General features: G+C 34.7%; 1 protein-coding gene across 4 annotated transcripts in view; it reads right to left on the bottom strand.

Moving 5' to 3' along the window:
- The window catches only part of LOC127876445 (OTU domain-containing protein 7B-like), a 72,958-nt gene extending 58,589 nt beyond the window's left edge, over positions 1–14,369 (bottom strand). For all 4 annotated transcript variants that reach the window (XR_008047868.1, XR_008047867.1, XR_008047869.1 and 1 more), the window contains exon 1: positions 14,263–14,369. The gene's annotated coding sequence lies outside the window, so the exon portion shown is untranslated. The remainder of the gene's footprint in view (positions 1–14,262) is intronic.
- Between the last annotated feature and the right edge of the window lie 3,608 nt (positions 14,370–17,977).

The following is a 17,977-nucleotide window of genomic DNA, read 5'->3' as shown; positions in this document are numbered from 1 at the left end:
ATTTAATAATGATAATCGAACGAAACATAAACAGTTGCGCGTAATTAATTCTACGCTACACATACATGTATGTACATGTAGGTGGATATCTTTTCACTCGATCCGCCGCGTACGTATGCGGCGGATTTACTCCGCGAAAGTACGCGTGGTTAATACAGACTCGGCGTCGTTGCGCGGATCGATGCCGAGTGCCACGGCGATACGCCGCGTGAACACACGATTCGGCCGCCGCGGACTAATAATCTGGCCGTGGCGTAGCCGCGGATTATGTTTGTGCCGCTTTGGCTGTACTGTATGTTTGTTCAATTCAATGACGTCAATATTAAATAGTGAACTGTGTACTAAGAAGGGCTGAGTATTGAAAAATATAGTTCACGTCCTAAAGCTTGAACTAAATCAATCAGAATAGTGTTAGAATCAAAATAATATTTTTCTATGATGGTTTGTTGTCGAATAACCCACAGTAAGTTGAATAGATGCGTGTTATCAAATCACTCGTGCTTCGCACTCGTGATTTAATTCCTACGCATCTTTACTCCTAACTGTGGGTTATTCAACAACAAACCATGATAGAAAAGTATTATTTCTTAAATAAAATAAAATTAATAATTAAATGACATATAAACAATAATAAGATAATGCTAATAATAAAAACAAACATCAATAAGCACAGTTATGTTTCAATTGCAAGTAATTTTATGAAAATAAAAATAAAATATGAGAACATCTTAATATGCTTATATTAAAACTTAATTAAAATGTAGAATAAAATAAAATACAAAAATAGAATACAAATAACTATCCAAAAAAAAACATGAGTTACCATTACTTAGTTTATTTATTTTTATCTTTTTTTTTCACAGGGTTTTGACCAGAAACAATAAAACAAAATCATTTTCCAAATTAAGAAAGTATTTGTAACAAGAATTTTCTTAGGTTGAAAAACTTACTGCAAATAAATAGCTGTTTCTTTAAATGCCAATTTGAACAAACGTATTTTTAAGTCATTAGGCATTCAGAGCTACATCTAAGTTGTCGTATATTTACGACGCTAGGAATTCACACTGTAGGTTATTGGACGCATATATTTGACGCTAGGAACTCCACTGTATATTATTTGGACGCATATTTACGACACTTGGGCTGAATGGGTTAAACACAATATTGAATATCTAGGCACATTATTATGACAAAATTTACAAATATATATACGAGCACATTTAAACCTTACATCAATTTATGGGGGACCAGTGCTTTCCAACGGCCATTGAATGATAATCACAAGGGCGCTTGATTTTTTTAATCAGTCAGCGAGGCGCTTGAAATTTACTGAAAATTGTATTTGGTCAGTTACTGCAAGTAGCCATTCTTAAAATCAAAGAGCTATCGACTTCCCAAAATATTTTGAGAACCAATTTACAATCCGATTCAAAACATTTATTCCACGCATAAAGCGTTTTAACGCATAAAGCGTTTTAACAAGTTATTTAAGAAATAATCGACGGATAACCGTTGGTTATTACCGCAATATGGAGTTCCAATGCGTAGGAATAAAACCATGAGGGCGTAACCCAAGTGGTTTGATAAAAAGCATCGGAACGACATACCGTTGGTTATTACTACAATAACCAACGGTTACCTGTCGATTGTTTCGATTCTAACACGATTTCATTAATAAATTACCCGCAATTTAATTAAAGGTTATAAATGAGAATTATATTAACCGAATGTCCTCCACTTTTCCGGGAAAACGTGACGTCACCACAACAATGAAAATCAAATGACGTCGTCTTCGTTCATAAACAGTGCGCGGACAATCAAAAGTGATGTCATACTAACAACCGTTGGTATATCGGGGTAATAACCCACAGTAGATTTCCTTCTTTGTATATAAAAAACAAGTCTTGTGCCGTGGTAGAATGTTGAATTAATTACATACAACTATAAATATTTTATTGAATTCTCAAATGAGCATAATTAAATTTGAAATCCGAAACACTTTTAATATTTACGCATCATTAACAAATTCTAGATTCAAATAAACAGTGCTTAATGTATTTCATGTAAATTGGTATAGTTCATTAAACTCAATAAAAAGCATGCACAAATTAAACAGACATGTACAAAGTCACTGGAAAGTGTGTGTGTTTCAATGTTGTTAAAACATCAGAAAAGCATTTCAGGCAATTTATGTATCTTCAGTGCGAAAACCCCTGTCCAAATAGGACAATATTTCGTCAAATCTTTTTATAGTCACATATGCCAATATGCATTTGGTACTTAAGAAAAATGGCAAATGTTTGTGTTAATAAAATTCTTAATCCACAATATTTACCAGAATTTGCTTGAAAAATGGAAAAGACGGGATTTTCTGGTAATGAATAGCGAAGGGAAAAGAAATAAGTATGCAGGTAATTGATAGAGTTGGGTTGATAAGGATGATTTGGGGAATCAATAAAGTCAGGATTAGGCATATCTATCCGTGAAAGGGCTAAACCTGTTAAAAATGTTGTTACCAACAACTTTATAGCTGGGGATTTTTCTTACCGTAAAACCAAACAATGTCATAATAAATGTCTAAAATATTATCTTATTTAGGGGGCTGCCCTCGCTAACCAACCCTTATCATCACCAGGAAAATGAGGTAATGAAGTTATTTAAAAGAGAATGTCCATTAACAGAAGCACTGGTCAGGCCCTTATTTTGTGCAGCTGTTTTTGTCTTTTTTCAGCATTATTGTTCAACCATTTTTCAGCGTTTTTCCTCTATATAAAGTTAGTACCGTAAATCGGCACCATTCCCAATGCAACCATTTTTCCAAATTTCAAAATGAAAATTCCCAATTCAAATAAAAAAATTCCCAATTTGCAGGTAAAAAAATCTGCGATGTTTACTCTTTTGTTTTACCGCGAAAATCGAGTTAAACTAAAATCAGTGCTTGTAAACCAACAGCGGAAGTAACCGCAGCAAGTGTTGATGACGATATATCGATTGGTTCCCGTTGTCTGAATACTACTGTACTCGATAAGGGGAACCTTAATCAAAACGCAACACATTTTCGCGAATTACTAGCAACGATGGGGTCGCATAATTTGAAGTTTTATCGCAAGAAAATAAACAAAAAAAGCAGTCCATAAGTGCCTCTAACTAGGTACGGCTTAACAGGTGAAGATTCACATCCATGTACGTCAACATCACAAGTACTAGAGTGTGATGTTTCAAATATTTTACTTTCCGATAAATTGAGCAAGCAAACCATGTTTGAACAAGAGAATTCCTGTGTTCTCTGCAGTTAAAAGTTCAATGATTAATGATTCTCAAATCTGGTAATTCCTTTTGAAAGGTTTGTGATACTGAACTTTTGCAAGACACATGTATGTGAAGTAAAATAGCTGTTGTTCCAAATAGAGATTATTATCAAGCATAGTTTGGTAGATAGTTGAAATTTAAAATGTGATTTTAATTTCATTTGTTGCAGACATCACTTGGATGAATAATTTTGCTGTTATTACATGTCTTGATTATTCAATATAATACATGTATGCCATTGATGTCACATAACATGCACAATCGTTGATTGTTCAGATGTTTTTAAATGTCTATTAAACATGATATAAGATACAATTCAGATATTACAATTAAAGGTGTTAATCATTGCTACATAGCAGTGTTTACTTTTGATTTCTAAATTCTAAGTATGAATTCAAATACAGGAATGTCATATGTGACTGGGTGGCAAATGCAAGTATTTTATTCTGTCCATATATTATTCTTCAATGATAAATATAAAATAAACCAGAAATCACACAGTTTTTTAAGTTTAGTATATGATTTATTAAGATTTGAGCTTAATTAATAAATTTCCCAATTTTGATAAAAACAACGCTAATTTTCCCAATTTGACCGGTACTGTCACCAGTCCCAAAGTGTTGAGGAAAAACGCTGATTTTTATTATTTCACTAAAATAACAATTTGCAATTATGTAAGATACCTGCGTACCATATCATATCGTACGATTACCTTATTATAAGCTTAGCTTGATTTTGATCAAATTGTTTACATTAAGAACGCGGCTCTCGTGATGACGTCACAAACATGCGCTCGGAGTATTTTGTTTCAATCACTAACATTACTACGCTTGAAAATAAATACAGACATGACTAAAATGAAGAAAAGCAAGTATAATTGCATTTTAAAATCTTACTTCAAATGAAATAATAAAAATGTATCCCTCTTCCATTCAATTTGTTTGTTCATTAAATTATCACATAAATTGCAAAGTGAGGTGGATGACTGCCCTATTGTTAGCACAACACTTTCATGGTTTTGATAATTTTTTAAAGGAAATTCGTTTACATTTTCCCTTATTCTCAGAAAATGTTGCATGGACAATCTGTGTGCGCACAGTGTGAAAATAGGTGATATGACGATAAACACTTGTTCTGTGGGTATATTCTGTCCAGATGGAATTGCTAATGTTATAAAATCTTATTGACCGATAAAACAGAAACTTATTAAATTGTACATAGAAGTTATAAAAAGTTAAATTACTGTTCAGTTTGTATAAAAGCGCTCAGTGAATCGCTTTTTTGAAGTTTTGTTGGCCTAATGCCTATTGCAACTGATGTCTAGATACCAGGTAAACAAAGTGAGTATCCCTTACTTTCATAGTATCAGCCCTCCTCATAGTATCGTCCACTTAAAGAAAACCATAAGAAAGTGCTGGAAAGTTAATGTTTTTCAATTTTTAGACGTTGTAATTTATTTGATGGTTATCCATGACTATTATTACGATGATTTTCATGATTTCCAGTATTAATTGGAAAGTAGGTCATGTTGATCCAGGGTGATGCTATAATTTTTAAACAAGAGTTCCGCGGTCGGAGATGACCGCATTGAAGCCGGATTTTTGATTTAAATGACAGGAAAGTACCTTTCGTGTTTTTGTCAATGCAATACTTAAATTACTGAAATATTGTTCAAAGGTCAAAATGAAATGTAAGTACTTTTCAAGGCATGAGCAAACCTTGTGTTATGTTTTGAATGCATGCATATACATGAACAACAATAACATTTAAGGTCACAAATATGAACTTGAATTGACATTTAACATTTTTACCTACCAAAGTTATAAGAACTTTAACATTTTTACATTCAAGGTCACAGTGACCTTGACCTTAGAATGAATGACCTTGAAATGACCAGTGGTCATCTAAGTGTGCTTGCAAACCTTCATGTCAAGTTTGAAGACTCTATGTCCAAGCATACCAAAGTTATAACAATTTTAACATTTTAACATTTAAGGTCACAGTGACCTTGACCTTCAAATGAATGACATTGAAATGACCAGTGGTCATCTTCTAGTACTGGCCAATCTTTATTTCAAGTTTGAAGACTCTAGGTACAAGCATACCAAAGTTATAACATGAAATAAGAACTTTAACATTTTTACATTCAAGGTCACAGTGACCTTGACCTTCAAATGAATGACCTTGAAATGTCCAGTGGTTACTTACTAGTTCTGGCCAACCTTCATGTCAAGTTTCAAGACTCTAGGTCCAAGCATACCAAAGTTATAACAACTTTAACATTTTTACATTCAAGGTCACAGTGACCTTGACCTTCAAATGAATGACCTTGAAATGTCCAGTGGTTACTTACTAGTTCTGGCCAACCTTCATGTCAAGTTTCAAGACTCTAGGTCCAAGCATACCAAAGTTATAACAACTTTAACATTTTTATATTGAAGGTCACAGTGACCTTCACCTTCAAATGAATGACCTTGAAATGACCAGTGGTCATCTGTTAATCCTGGCCAACCTTCATGTCAAGTTTGAAGACTCTAGGTCCAAGCATACCAAAGTTATACCATGAAATAAGAACTTTAACATTTTTACATTCAAGGTCACAGTGACCTTGACCTTCAAATGAATGACCTTGAAATGACCAGTGGTTACTAACTAGTTATGGCCAACCTTCATGTCAAGTTTCAAGACTCTAGGTCCAAGCATACCAAAGTTATAACAACTTTAACATTTTTTATATTGAAGGTCACAGTGACCTTGACCTTCAAATGAATGACCTTGAAATGACCAGTGGTCATCTGTTAATCCTGGCCAACCTTCATGTCAAGTTTGAAGACTCTAGGTCCAAGCATACCAAAGTTATACCATGAAATAAGAACTTTAACATTTTCGAGCACGCCGCCACCCCGCCCGCCCGCCCGCCCGCCCCCCCGCCCGCCCGACAACATCAATCTATAAGCCGAGATTTTTTCGAAAAAAATCCGGCTAATTACGTAACTCAAAAGTAAGTAGTTTGTTAATTGATTAATAGTAGCTTTATCAAATGTGTTATATGCCGCTTATTTTTCAATAAAGTGTTAAACTATTTAAAAAACAAAATGAGCAAGAGTTTCGATTTTCCATTAAGTTACTATTTTTAGAACAAGCATGTGCACATAATAACAAATCCTTACAACCAATCAGAAGTGACGATACTATGAGACAATGAGTAGATGAAACAGATTACTAAAGGGAGCTAAGTCTAACCAGTATTTTGTCAAAACATGTCCGACTTAAATGCAGTTTTCGTTGTTAAGTCAAAGAAAACACATTTAAATATATATTGACATATAACACATGTGTGTTTTTGTATTTGTTCACTTCAAAAATTCGTATGTATTTTTTAAGAGGGCCGATACCACAGAAAGACATGCTAGTGGATGTTATTATCCCTTTCTCTCATCGTATCGCCCCTCCTCATCGTATCGTCACGTAATGAAAATCGATAAGAATCAAGGCTCGCGCTTATCCGAAGTTGTCCGAATACGGTTCGTTTATTGCAAGCAGACGTATTTTGCCTTTCAACATTGAAATCATGCGAAAAAAACAGGTATAACAATGTAATCTAAATAAAAACACTTGAGTTATAAAAAATATTTCGCAATTATCACTCAAAAATGTTTTAATTCCCAATATTTACTTTCTACTTCTGCGAATCTTTTTGCATCCTAGGCTAACCTTGACATTGTCTGTTCACTGCATGCATATGCTTTACATGTATGTATACGATAGTTCAGTAGCTTTAATCTACCGGTTCAAATACACCACAGTCACGTCAAAAAATTAACACGCAAATTGTCTGTGTCATTTTACTCTCATTTATTATGATGTGACCATAAATCCAAAAATATCTAAATTGTTTTTGAGAAAAGTGTGTGCATGAGTAGGGTTAGTAACTAAACTTTTGTGAGTTAGGGAGTGACTGGGCGAGTGAGTGAGTGACTGGGCGAGTGAGTGATTGACTGGGCAAGTGAGTGAGTGACTGGGAGAGTGAGTGAGTGACTGAGTGAATACAAAAATACACATTTTAAAGATAATATTTTCCTTTCAGGGAAAGCCCAATAGGTTTTTAATAAATAAAATAAAGAGGCGTCAATATGATATGGAGTCATTGAATCTCGCGTATAAAGCAGTCCACGAGAAAGGCGTTAAAGTTAAAACGGCAACCAGAATGTTTGGTGTTCCCTGTACAACGCTCGAAGATAGGGTGTCTGGCCATGTGAATCACGATAAAGCGGTAGTTGGTGGGGCCCCTAATTTGAGTCTGGATGAGGAGCGGGTACTTGTTGATTACGTGGAAACACTAGCGCAGCTTGGGTACGGACTCACCAATGAGAGGGTAAAAACACCGGCAGGCGACCTGGTCTTCTCGTTTGGAAGAAAAAAGAACAACAAACCTATGCCCACAAATTGGCTCTACGGATTTCTTCACAGATGGGAACACCAAATCGCTTCGCTTTCAGCTAAGAGGCTGGAGAGTACACGGGCCAAGTCAGCAACGCCGCAAGCTGTTGACATCTACTTTACAAATCTACTCAACACATTGACAACGTACAATCTCCTAGATAAACCACACTTAATCTTCAATATGGACAAAACCTGCATAACCCCAGAACACAGACCTCCAAACATTATTGCTCTCGTTGGTGTCAAAGCACAGCAGGGTTCAACACTAAGGCACGTCCGACAGACATTGACTAGTAAGATCGGTGGTCAGGCTAGTAAAACTGCGGGCGAGCTTGTCTGACTGGTCGTGCATAAAAAAATCTATACTTATTCATATAACTGTTACTAATTGCTGTGAAAACCTTTATTTTTAATGTGTAAAATTACTCTCGTATCCGTTATTTACATTAAAACAAAACTAGTGTATTTACATAAACGCGGAGCATTCACATGATTCATCGCTATTTTTAGGCGCAAAGGAGAGCTTCCTGTAGAAATTGCTTGTTTCCATTGGTCAAGTTGTCATGCATATTGATGATTTTTTGCAGTGTCGTAAAACTGAAGAGCACGATTTTATGACTTCTATCGAAAATCAGTATCGTCAATGTTAACATTTTTGCGTAGCAGACAGAGAATGTAATTTAAAGAATGGCTTTGTTCAAGTTCGGATTTTCGTTCGAAAAATCAGTTACTAAAAAAGAACCCGACGCTTAAACTGACACGAAACTTTAATATGAAGAAACACGAAAACATAAATTGTATCCTAGATGGAAAATCGAGTAAGTTCCCATGGCTTGACTTTGACGAAGAAAAGCAAAAAAAGAGTTTTATTTTATTGTTTTACTCTATGCATCAAAAAAATTTGTTCACTGATTATTTACTGATAAATCCTGATTAAACAGTTACATGACACAATTGTGTTAATTTACTATGTTATTTATGGTCTAGTAGACATCAGGTTCGGGCTAGTACATTTTAAGAGAAGCTGGTCCGACGGTCTTGCTGTAAAAAAAGTTAATGTCAAACCCTGCACAGACCATAACTTCACCACGTTCCACCACAACGACCATAATTGGATGTGCAAATGCCATTGGAAATGCACTCCCGTCGTTCTTCATATTCAAGGGGAAGCGATACGATCCTGCATTAATGAGCGGCGCATCAGCGGGAGCATACTGCACAATGTCCGAATCCGGCTGGATAAATGGAACAATATTTAAGGAATTTCTCCAAAACCACTTTCTTCCACACGTTGGCAACATGAACGCCAATCCCAATCAACATGTATTGCTGATATACGACAGACATGCTTCGCATGTTTCGATAGACACCATTGAATGGGCCAAGAGTCATAACATAGTTCAATTTGTGCTACCTGCTCATACCTCCCATCTTCTCCAGCCGTTGGATGTAGGCGTTTTTGGACCCTTCAAAACATACTACAATGCGGAATGCGCATCGTTTTTGACCAAAAACATGGGGCAGCAAATTACTATGTATGAACTATGCGCACTTGCTAGCAAAGCCTACCTAAAGTCAATGACACCTGCAAACATTCAGTTGGCTTTTCAAAAGTCGAGCATTTTCCCCTATGCAAATGATGTTGTACCAATTAAAAAACTATTACCTTGTGAAAGCTTTCTCAAAAAGGACCCAATTGGAAAAGTGAAGGCTTTAAAAGGCGGAGAGGAAGCAGTGAAGCTGTTAATGGAACAACACATCAAAACATCACAGGACCTTTGTTCTATCAACAAAGAATGCCCGATGTGTAAATGTTCATGTCGCATGAACAAAAGGATGGGACGCTGAAGAAGCCGTCATCTGGTGGAAAAGAAATAACAAATGACGTGTTTCATTCGCAACTTATACAATATCACAAACAACGGGACAACAAATTAAAAAAAAATAATGAAAGCCAAGACACCTTGAATGCCATACAAACTTGTGAAATTCAGGGGCCATCTGAAATGAATTTCATGATCTGACTGACTCAGATGAAGAATTGGACGATGACATTCCGTGCTGTATTTGCAACCAGATCACACTGCCTACACTACGCAATCAACCTTGTCTGAAGATTGTAAATTGGGCCCAGTGCGACAAGTGCAATGGTTGGGTGCATCTTGCATTCTGCACTTCAGTTCGGGTTGTGAGACGGAATAGTCAATTCTTTTGTCTAAAATGTCAAGTCCATTTGTGAAATTAACCTTTACCGTTGGAAAACATTGACTTCAATAGTTAATTGTTGGTTTAATTGTTCATTTGTTATCTGTTATTATTGTGTATTGAATTGTGTATTTTATATTTGAATACGTTTTCTGTTACAAATTGATTACATATACTTAAAAAAACTACTTCATTTCTTAAACCGAGTTACTTCTTTTAACTTTTTCGTTGCCCCTGTTACGTTCAGAAGTTGTACTTCACTTTGAGAACTGAATTGTAGCATGTGAATTGAAGCATGAACTCTTGCCCATTCCAATAATGAATAGCAACCAATCATGAGTGGCGATACAATGAGACAGCGCTCGAATGACATGGAGCAGCAGAGGGAGGTAAGTCCGGTTAATGTAAACTTACACCGTTAATATTTTTGTTCGGTTTTTCACTTTGAATTTACAGCTTACATGATAATCAACAAAAGAAATACAAAATCAATGTATTATTTATTTATTTTAAACCCACCAAACCCGCTATGAGTAATAAGAGGGTCAATACAACGGATGAACATGCTAGCGGGTATGTATGGAACCAGTGGCTTTGCTTGGTTAAACACGCTGTAAATAAACAATTTTAGCATGGATATTACGGAAATAAATGAATCGTTTATTGCGGCATTGTTTGCATTAATTCAAAAGTTTTCTTCTCGTTTCCTTAACTGATTGATACATGGTAATCAGAGGATATTTTTATCAAATTGAGAATCATTTTTATAAAAAAACTGAAAAATGTGGTGCTTACCTTCCTACCTTATTTTGTTGGCAATGCCGGTTTATGGACGTTTCGTGCCACTACCAGTTCGTGCCACTGATATTTGTGTTGAAAAGGAGTAGACGTTTTGTTCCACTAGGCGGATAGGTGTGAATAATGCCGTATAGGTGTGAATGATATTGGGGTGTATATAAATGTAGAAAATTACATCAATGTTGACAATTATGATTATAAATAACAAACAAATAAAAAGATTTATCGTTAGTATACTAATATTTGTAAATACTAAAATAAATAGTGTATTATATGCGATAAACATAAAGAATAAAGTATTGTTATTTTTATGAATCATGTGTATGCGCTTGTAATAATAAAATAAAATGATTTATTGTTAGTATAAAAACATGTGTGCATAGTTCATTATGTTTAATAAATATAAAATATGAAATGCTGTTATTTTCTATGCTTCAATTGTATGTATTATATACATAAATAATAATGTATAACATCAGGGTTCGCCAAAACCGTCGGTCCGCCAGTCCTGACCGGCAATTTTTTCTAAGGACCGACAAGTGATTTAAGATAATCGGTCCGACTGACCGACACAATCGGATGAAAAATGGTTTCAAAAAGATCACTCAAGTGTATAATATTCTATTGGATTAATAGAAGGTAAATACTTTTTGTTCAACTTCTGTCAAAATCCTTTTTTTCTTACCTTCATTTTGATGTTTTGATGTTTAAAGTTGGATTAGAATTGACTATCACATGCGAGTTCAAAATCAACGGTCTTTGTTAAAAAAGCAACAGAGTGCGTCCGCCATTTTATTTGTTCCATTTAACATTTAATTTCTCCACAACAAAAACCGCATGAAAACTTGTTTCAACAGGCATTTGTGAGCATTTCTGTTAAATAGTTTCATTTTTATATTGTTCTGGGAAGGATATATTTTAATTTACACACCAACAATTTATGAAATCAAAATTAGATTTTTCACCCGATGTACTATATTTCGGATATTTTAAAATTCGGACATATGGATATTTATGTTTTGATTTGTTGTTGATAGTTTGTAGCAATATGTTTTGTGTTATTTCAGACAACAAGAATAGATGGTGGTAATTATCATGGGCCTTTCTATCAAGAAATAGGTGTGAAAGACATTCATTTAATTGAACCTGGAAATCAACAACCTCAGCTAAGAGAAAATATTTTAACAATAGGTGTTGTTTTAGAACTTGTTAAATCGGCTAATAAACAGAAATTAAAGTCATCCAAAGTAGTGTGAATGGGTGTGTGCAATTAAGTCAAACTTGATTGGATGTCACCCTAACTTTTCAAGAACACGGATTTGTAGAGCTGTGCAGGCTAAAAAACAGTTTGACAAAAAGAAGTCTAAAAAGAATACCTTTGGTTTTACTTTATATGTGGTTTATTATTAAAATAATAATTGTTTAATTATATCGACTTTGGACATGTTTATATTTATTTTAATGTGATCAAAACCAATAAACATCAAAAAGTTACTCTCTTTTGTTGTGTTTTGCTGTTATAATTTAGTCGGACAGTGGGACTGACAGAAACTGATTCGGACTGACAAAAAATTCAAGTCTGTCAGTCCAAATGACTGACAGATTTTTCAAGTTTTGGCAAACCCTGATAACATGAATGAACAATAATACAATTTAAAATAAAGTTGGTCTTTTTCTTTTAAGAAAAGCTTATGCTTTACCATCTACTCACAAACTTTCAATTAGCCGTATGTGTCTTTACGTAATTAGCAAACAATTAATTACCGACTCGGGCCTTTAATTTACCGACACGGGCCTTTAATGGCCAATTAGTAACCAATTAGTAAACAACTCACCGCTTTAATTATGATACAAACTGTGTAATTCATTGAAAGAGTAAATAAAGTCAGTTGAACACACAGTATATAATACCGCCAGACGGTATGAACGAATAATGACGTTAAAGGTATTGTTTTTACATATATAGAATAATAAAGCAATATTTTATTTTCAATTGATAGTTATAATTTAAATATTATCTTATAAAAACTAATAAATCATATTTTCATTGGATAGTTATTATTAATTGTATTAATGTATTATATGAAGCATTTAAATTGACTCTTTATCAATCTTGAAAAAAAACAATGTTGTTTTCCAGGGCCCTCACACTACTTTGGGGGAAGGGGTCCGCAGCCCTTAGGAGGGGGAATTTTCGCGGCGTTTCCATTTTTGGGGGATTTTTTACTTACTCTCTCATTATTTCATTTGTACATGTTTGCACTATATTCATTGCATTTTTCATAATTAAGTATGTTTGAAAAGATTAAATTGAAATAGAATTGAGATATAATAATCATGAGACAGATCTTTCTATAAAAAAAAAAAATAATAATTATTTTTTTATTTATTTATTTTTTTTTTAGGGGGAATTTTTCCCCCCAAAAGGGGAAAAAAGTATTCAGGTGGGGGACTGCCGCCGAAATTCGGCGGCAGATTTGATAGATTGAGGGCCCTGTTTTCCCATTGAAAAGATGTTACAATCAAAGGTGCGAAAGTTTCCTGTTATGATTTCACACCTATTCGGTATTATTCACACCTATCCGCCTCTGGGGTTTTTCTGCCTATTTTGGGAAAAGGAGTCTTTCCCCATGAGCCAATTAGTTCCTGCTATAGTTGTGCCATTTTAACACAAAAGTTTACAGTGATATGGTTCTTACAGTTGCAAGATATTGAGAGTGGGATGGTTTTCATGTTGATTTTTCTAAATAAAAACAGAATATGTGCGTTAAGATCATGAAAATGATTTTACACAGGTGGCCGAATTTTTACGTACAGGCCGGAATTACGTACATGACCAGTAGTCACACAAGTTATAAGACACTTCATTCTTAAAAAAAATTAAATTGGGATTTTTTTTTTATAATTTCGGTTTGGGATCAGGTCCGTTTGCTTTGGGAGTGCCTCCGTTTTCCGGAGGCTCAGACAGTGCTGAAAAACCCCTGCGCCTATATTAAGTATTATCAGTAGGACGAAATGTCCAATGCCCTCCTACACAAATATCAGTGGCACGAACTGGTAATGGCACAAAACGTCCAGCACCTGCAATGCCACTGGAAATAAATGATTTGTTTGACTAATCAAAACACTATTGAAAGTATGAGAAGCATATTTATAAAAATAAATGTCTGTAAGATGGGACATAATTTTTAACATGGTTTTTTACTTTATCTGGAACAACTTTGAGCTGTATGAATGTAGCTCATGATACTCATAAAACCTGAAACATTCGTGAACAACCATCCTTCACCCCAATTTATCACTTGCGCCACCTCTTTCAAAATGCCACAATCAAGATCGCAAGAACCGCAATGTTTTAATTTCAAAATTTATAAAACACTGACTCAGTCACCTAGCATCAGAGTTCAGACGTTTCTTGAAAATTAGATAACATGAGTGGCATTTTCCAGATTCAACATTGTCCCATTTTACGAAACAGTCATTAACAAACATTTATTAATTCCTTACATGTAATGACAGCTTATTCTTTTAAAACGACCATTACTTCATCTTTACTCTTTCTCGATTTGTTTTATTTTGACAGTCGTCCATTGATGATTGCGCGCATGCGCAAACGTATATTTTGTAAAACGTTCCAAAGGTAAATCGGTCTTTATTTAGTAGCATGAAATACATTATTTAAAGGGGCCTTTCACAGATTTTGGCATGTTTCGAAGTTTGTCATTAAATGCTTTATATTGATAAATGTAAACATTAAATTTTAAAAGCTCCAGTAAAAAATAAAAAATAATATTAAAAAAGGGGAAAAAAGTAGCCCTCAGCAGGGCTCGAACCACTGACCCCCGGAATCCTGGAGTAAAAACGCATTAGCCAACTAAGCTATCCTGCAAGCATACATAGCATGCGTATTTTATACGTTATATAAGAAAATCTTCGTAGTTTCACAAATTTAATAGACAACAACAGAAATCTCCAAATTATTCAATCGTTTCGCGTTGCAACGCTTTATAATGTTTAGGTTTTTAAATCGTCAAAAGATGCTTATAATGGCTATATTAGACTATGGCAAATGTTCAGTAATACTGTTTCCTCACAAATATCATAACTAAACCGAAAATTTGCGATTCTGAAACAACTTTTTTCAATTTTGTCAATTTACCAAATCGTGAAAAGATCCCTTTAAAACTATCCACAGTTTTTGATTTAATGGCAATTTCAGGTAATGAGTTCCAGTCTTTGATGGTTCTAGGAAAAAATGAGTTCTTCTATTTGTCAGTATTTGTGAAAATGATTTTAATTTGTTGACTATGTCCTGTTCTGGATGGTCGTTTGTTGAAAGCTATGTGATCATTGACGGGGATAGCCACCAGACCTTGTATGATCTTGAAGAGCAGTGTTAACCGTTGTTCTCTTCTCCGTTTGTAAGTGGTTTCCATCCGAGTTCGTTCATCATTGATGTAACACTACTTATTTGACGGCAGTCCTTTTTAACAAACCTCCCTCCCCTATGCTGTATGTTTTCGATTCTGTCTATATCCCTCTGTAGATACGGATCCCAAACACTTGCAGAGTAGTCTAAAACGGAACGCACTAGTGAGATATAGGCTGTTTCTTTAAATATTTCGTTACAATGTTTCAGATTTCTTCGTATGAATCCCAATGTAGAATTTGCTTTGTTACATATCTTATTGATCTGGGATTCCCATTTTAAATTTTCACAGATATTTAGTCAAAGATATGGATTTTCAATTACTTGTTCAATGATATGATTGTTAAAGGAGTATCTGAAGGTGAACGGGATCTTTGCTCTGTGTAACGGCATTATATAACACTTGGTGGCATTAAATTGCATGCCGCATTTGAAAGCCCATTTTTCTAAGGATTTCAGATCTGTTTGCAGTTTGATTTGGTCTTGGATGGATTTGACAGATGTATATAGTAAACAATCGTCGGCGAAAAGTCTGACTTTATATTTTACACAGTCAGGTAGATCTTTGATATGACATAAAAAGAGCAGGGGGCCTAAGACTGTTCCTTGTGGCACACCCGAGTCAACAGAGCAGGAATCAGAACTTTCCCCTTCTACGATGACTTGTTGTTTTCTTTGTGTTAAGAATGATCGGATCCAATTATATTTTTTTCCATCTATTCCATAGTGTTTTAATATATGAAGTAATTTTTTATGTGACAATGTGTCGAACGCTTTGCCAAAATCTAAGATGGCAAGATCAGTTTGTTGTTTGGAGTCGAATTTTTCCATGATTGCATTTAGAGTGATTATCAGTTGTGATTCGCAAGAGTGTCCGCTTTTCAAATTTTTCCATGATTGCATTTAGAGTGATTATCAGTTGTGATTCGAAAGAGTGTCCGCTGCGGAATCCATGTTGTTGCGTTGTTAAGATGTTGTGTTGTTCAATGTGGTTCATTATGTGACGGCAGACTATATGTTCAAGTAGCTTACAGCACACACAAGTTAATGACACTGGTCTATATATAGTTGACTGCAGTACGTCTATCTCCTTTCTCAAATATAGGACTGATATTAGCATTTCTCCAGTCCTCTGTAAGGATGCCATTGTCAAGGCTCAGTTGGAAGATGTGGCTAAGGATAGGGGGCAAGTTCTTTGGAGCACTCTTTTAAAACAATATTTGAAATTTTATCTGGTCCAATCGCTTTTTTGTGTATAGATTTTATAGTAATTGTTCAACACCTATGCGATCAACTTTGATGTCACTGATGGTTGGGGATTTTATGGTGTTCATTTCTGGCATTTTTTCATTCATTTTTTTTTTGGTAAATACAGATTTTAATTCATCATTTAGTATGTTGGCTTTATCTTTACTTTACTGATACAAAGTACCGCCCTTTTTAAGGCCCGAGACGCCAATATTGTCATTTCTTTTAGATTTAACCTAGGTCCAGAATGGTTTACTATTTCCGCTTTCTAGGGATGAATTTAAGACTGTGTTTACCACAACCATAATAAAGAAAATATAGTACATACTATCAGATTCCAAAATTAAATGGCAGTGTAATGAAACTATGTAACCCTCTGACATACTATGGCTCGATTGGTCATTGTCGGCTCGGGTACTACTTTCATGTACCCCGGTACTCATAAGTATACTTACATGTACCCCGGATACGGTAAATATACTTAAACTTACCCGTTCGATATTAGACTGTACCCGAGTTGTATTTTCGCCCGAAATTCGATGTCGTAAAACGGTATTGTTTATCTTAAAAAATTTACTTCTCTTAAAAAATCTGCATCAATATACTTTTTTGAGAATGAGTTCCGATAATTATAATTAATAAATATATATAGGCCATTTTTAACAGAAAATTGAAATAAATGTGAACATAATTAATTTCGAAAAAAAAAAAGCCGACAACGACCGATTTATGGTTCAAATTTCCGCGTACGTTTTAGTTTACATGTATTTACTGTACCCGGGGTACATGTAAGTATACTTAAGAAAACCCGGGGTACATGTAAGTAGTACCCGAGCCAAAAATGACCAATCGAGCAGTATGCATACTATGTATTACTGACTCGCATGACAATTCATACAATTTTGTTTATGAGAGAAAGGAGCGAATGATAACTCTTTATAGGCGATTTAATTCGAAAGTTGTTCGAATTATAAGTTTATAACATGAAAAATTTGCAGAGTATGTTATTATGATGCATAGTATGTAAATATAAACACGCACAGACAAAAAAGAGGACCAGTTTAGTGTGATTCAGCTTCCAATCACATTCTTTACAGTACACCTCATATATCAAAACAATAATAAGATTAAATTAAATTAAGCTATTAAGCATTTGACTTGTGTATATATAATGATGGTATTAACAAGTAAATTTCCAGTTGTCAAGAATCAATCTCTTTTTGTCATTAAAAATGGTTGTATGTATAGACATGTTTTGTAGATACCGTTATTTTGCAAGTCTTTTTTATCCCCACGCTTTTCGGAGAAAAAAGTGGGGATATTGTGGTTATCTCTGTCTTCCGTCCGTCCGTCCGTCCGTCCTGGCCACTATCTCCTCTTACACTATAAGCACTAGAACCTTGAAACTTACACACATGGTAGCTATAAGCATATGTGCGACCCTGCACTATTTGGAATTTTGATCTGACCCCTGGGTCAAAATTAATGCGGGTTTGGGTGGGGCCGGGTCAGGGATTTTTACTCATTTTTTAAAGTTATTTTGCT

This window comes from Dreissena polymorpha, chromosome 4 (genome assembly GCF_020536995.1).
Source record: "Dreissena polymorpha isolate Duluth1 chromosome 4, UMN_Dpol_1.0, whole genome shotgun sequence".
NCBI lineage: Eukaryota > Metazoa > Mollusca > Bivalvia > Myida > Dreissenidae > Dreissena > Dreissena polymorpha.
The sequence above is the reverse complement of the archived record's forward strand: the minus strand, read 5'-3'. Positions and strand labels throughout refer to the sequence as shown.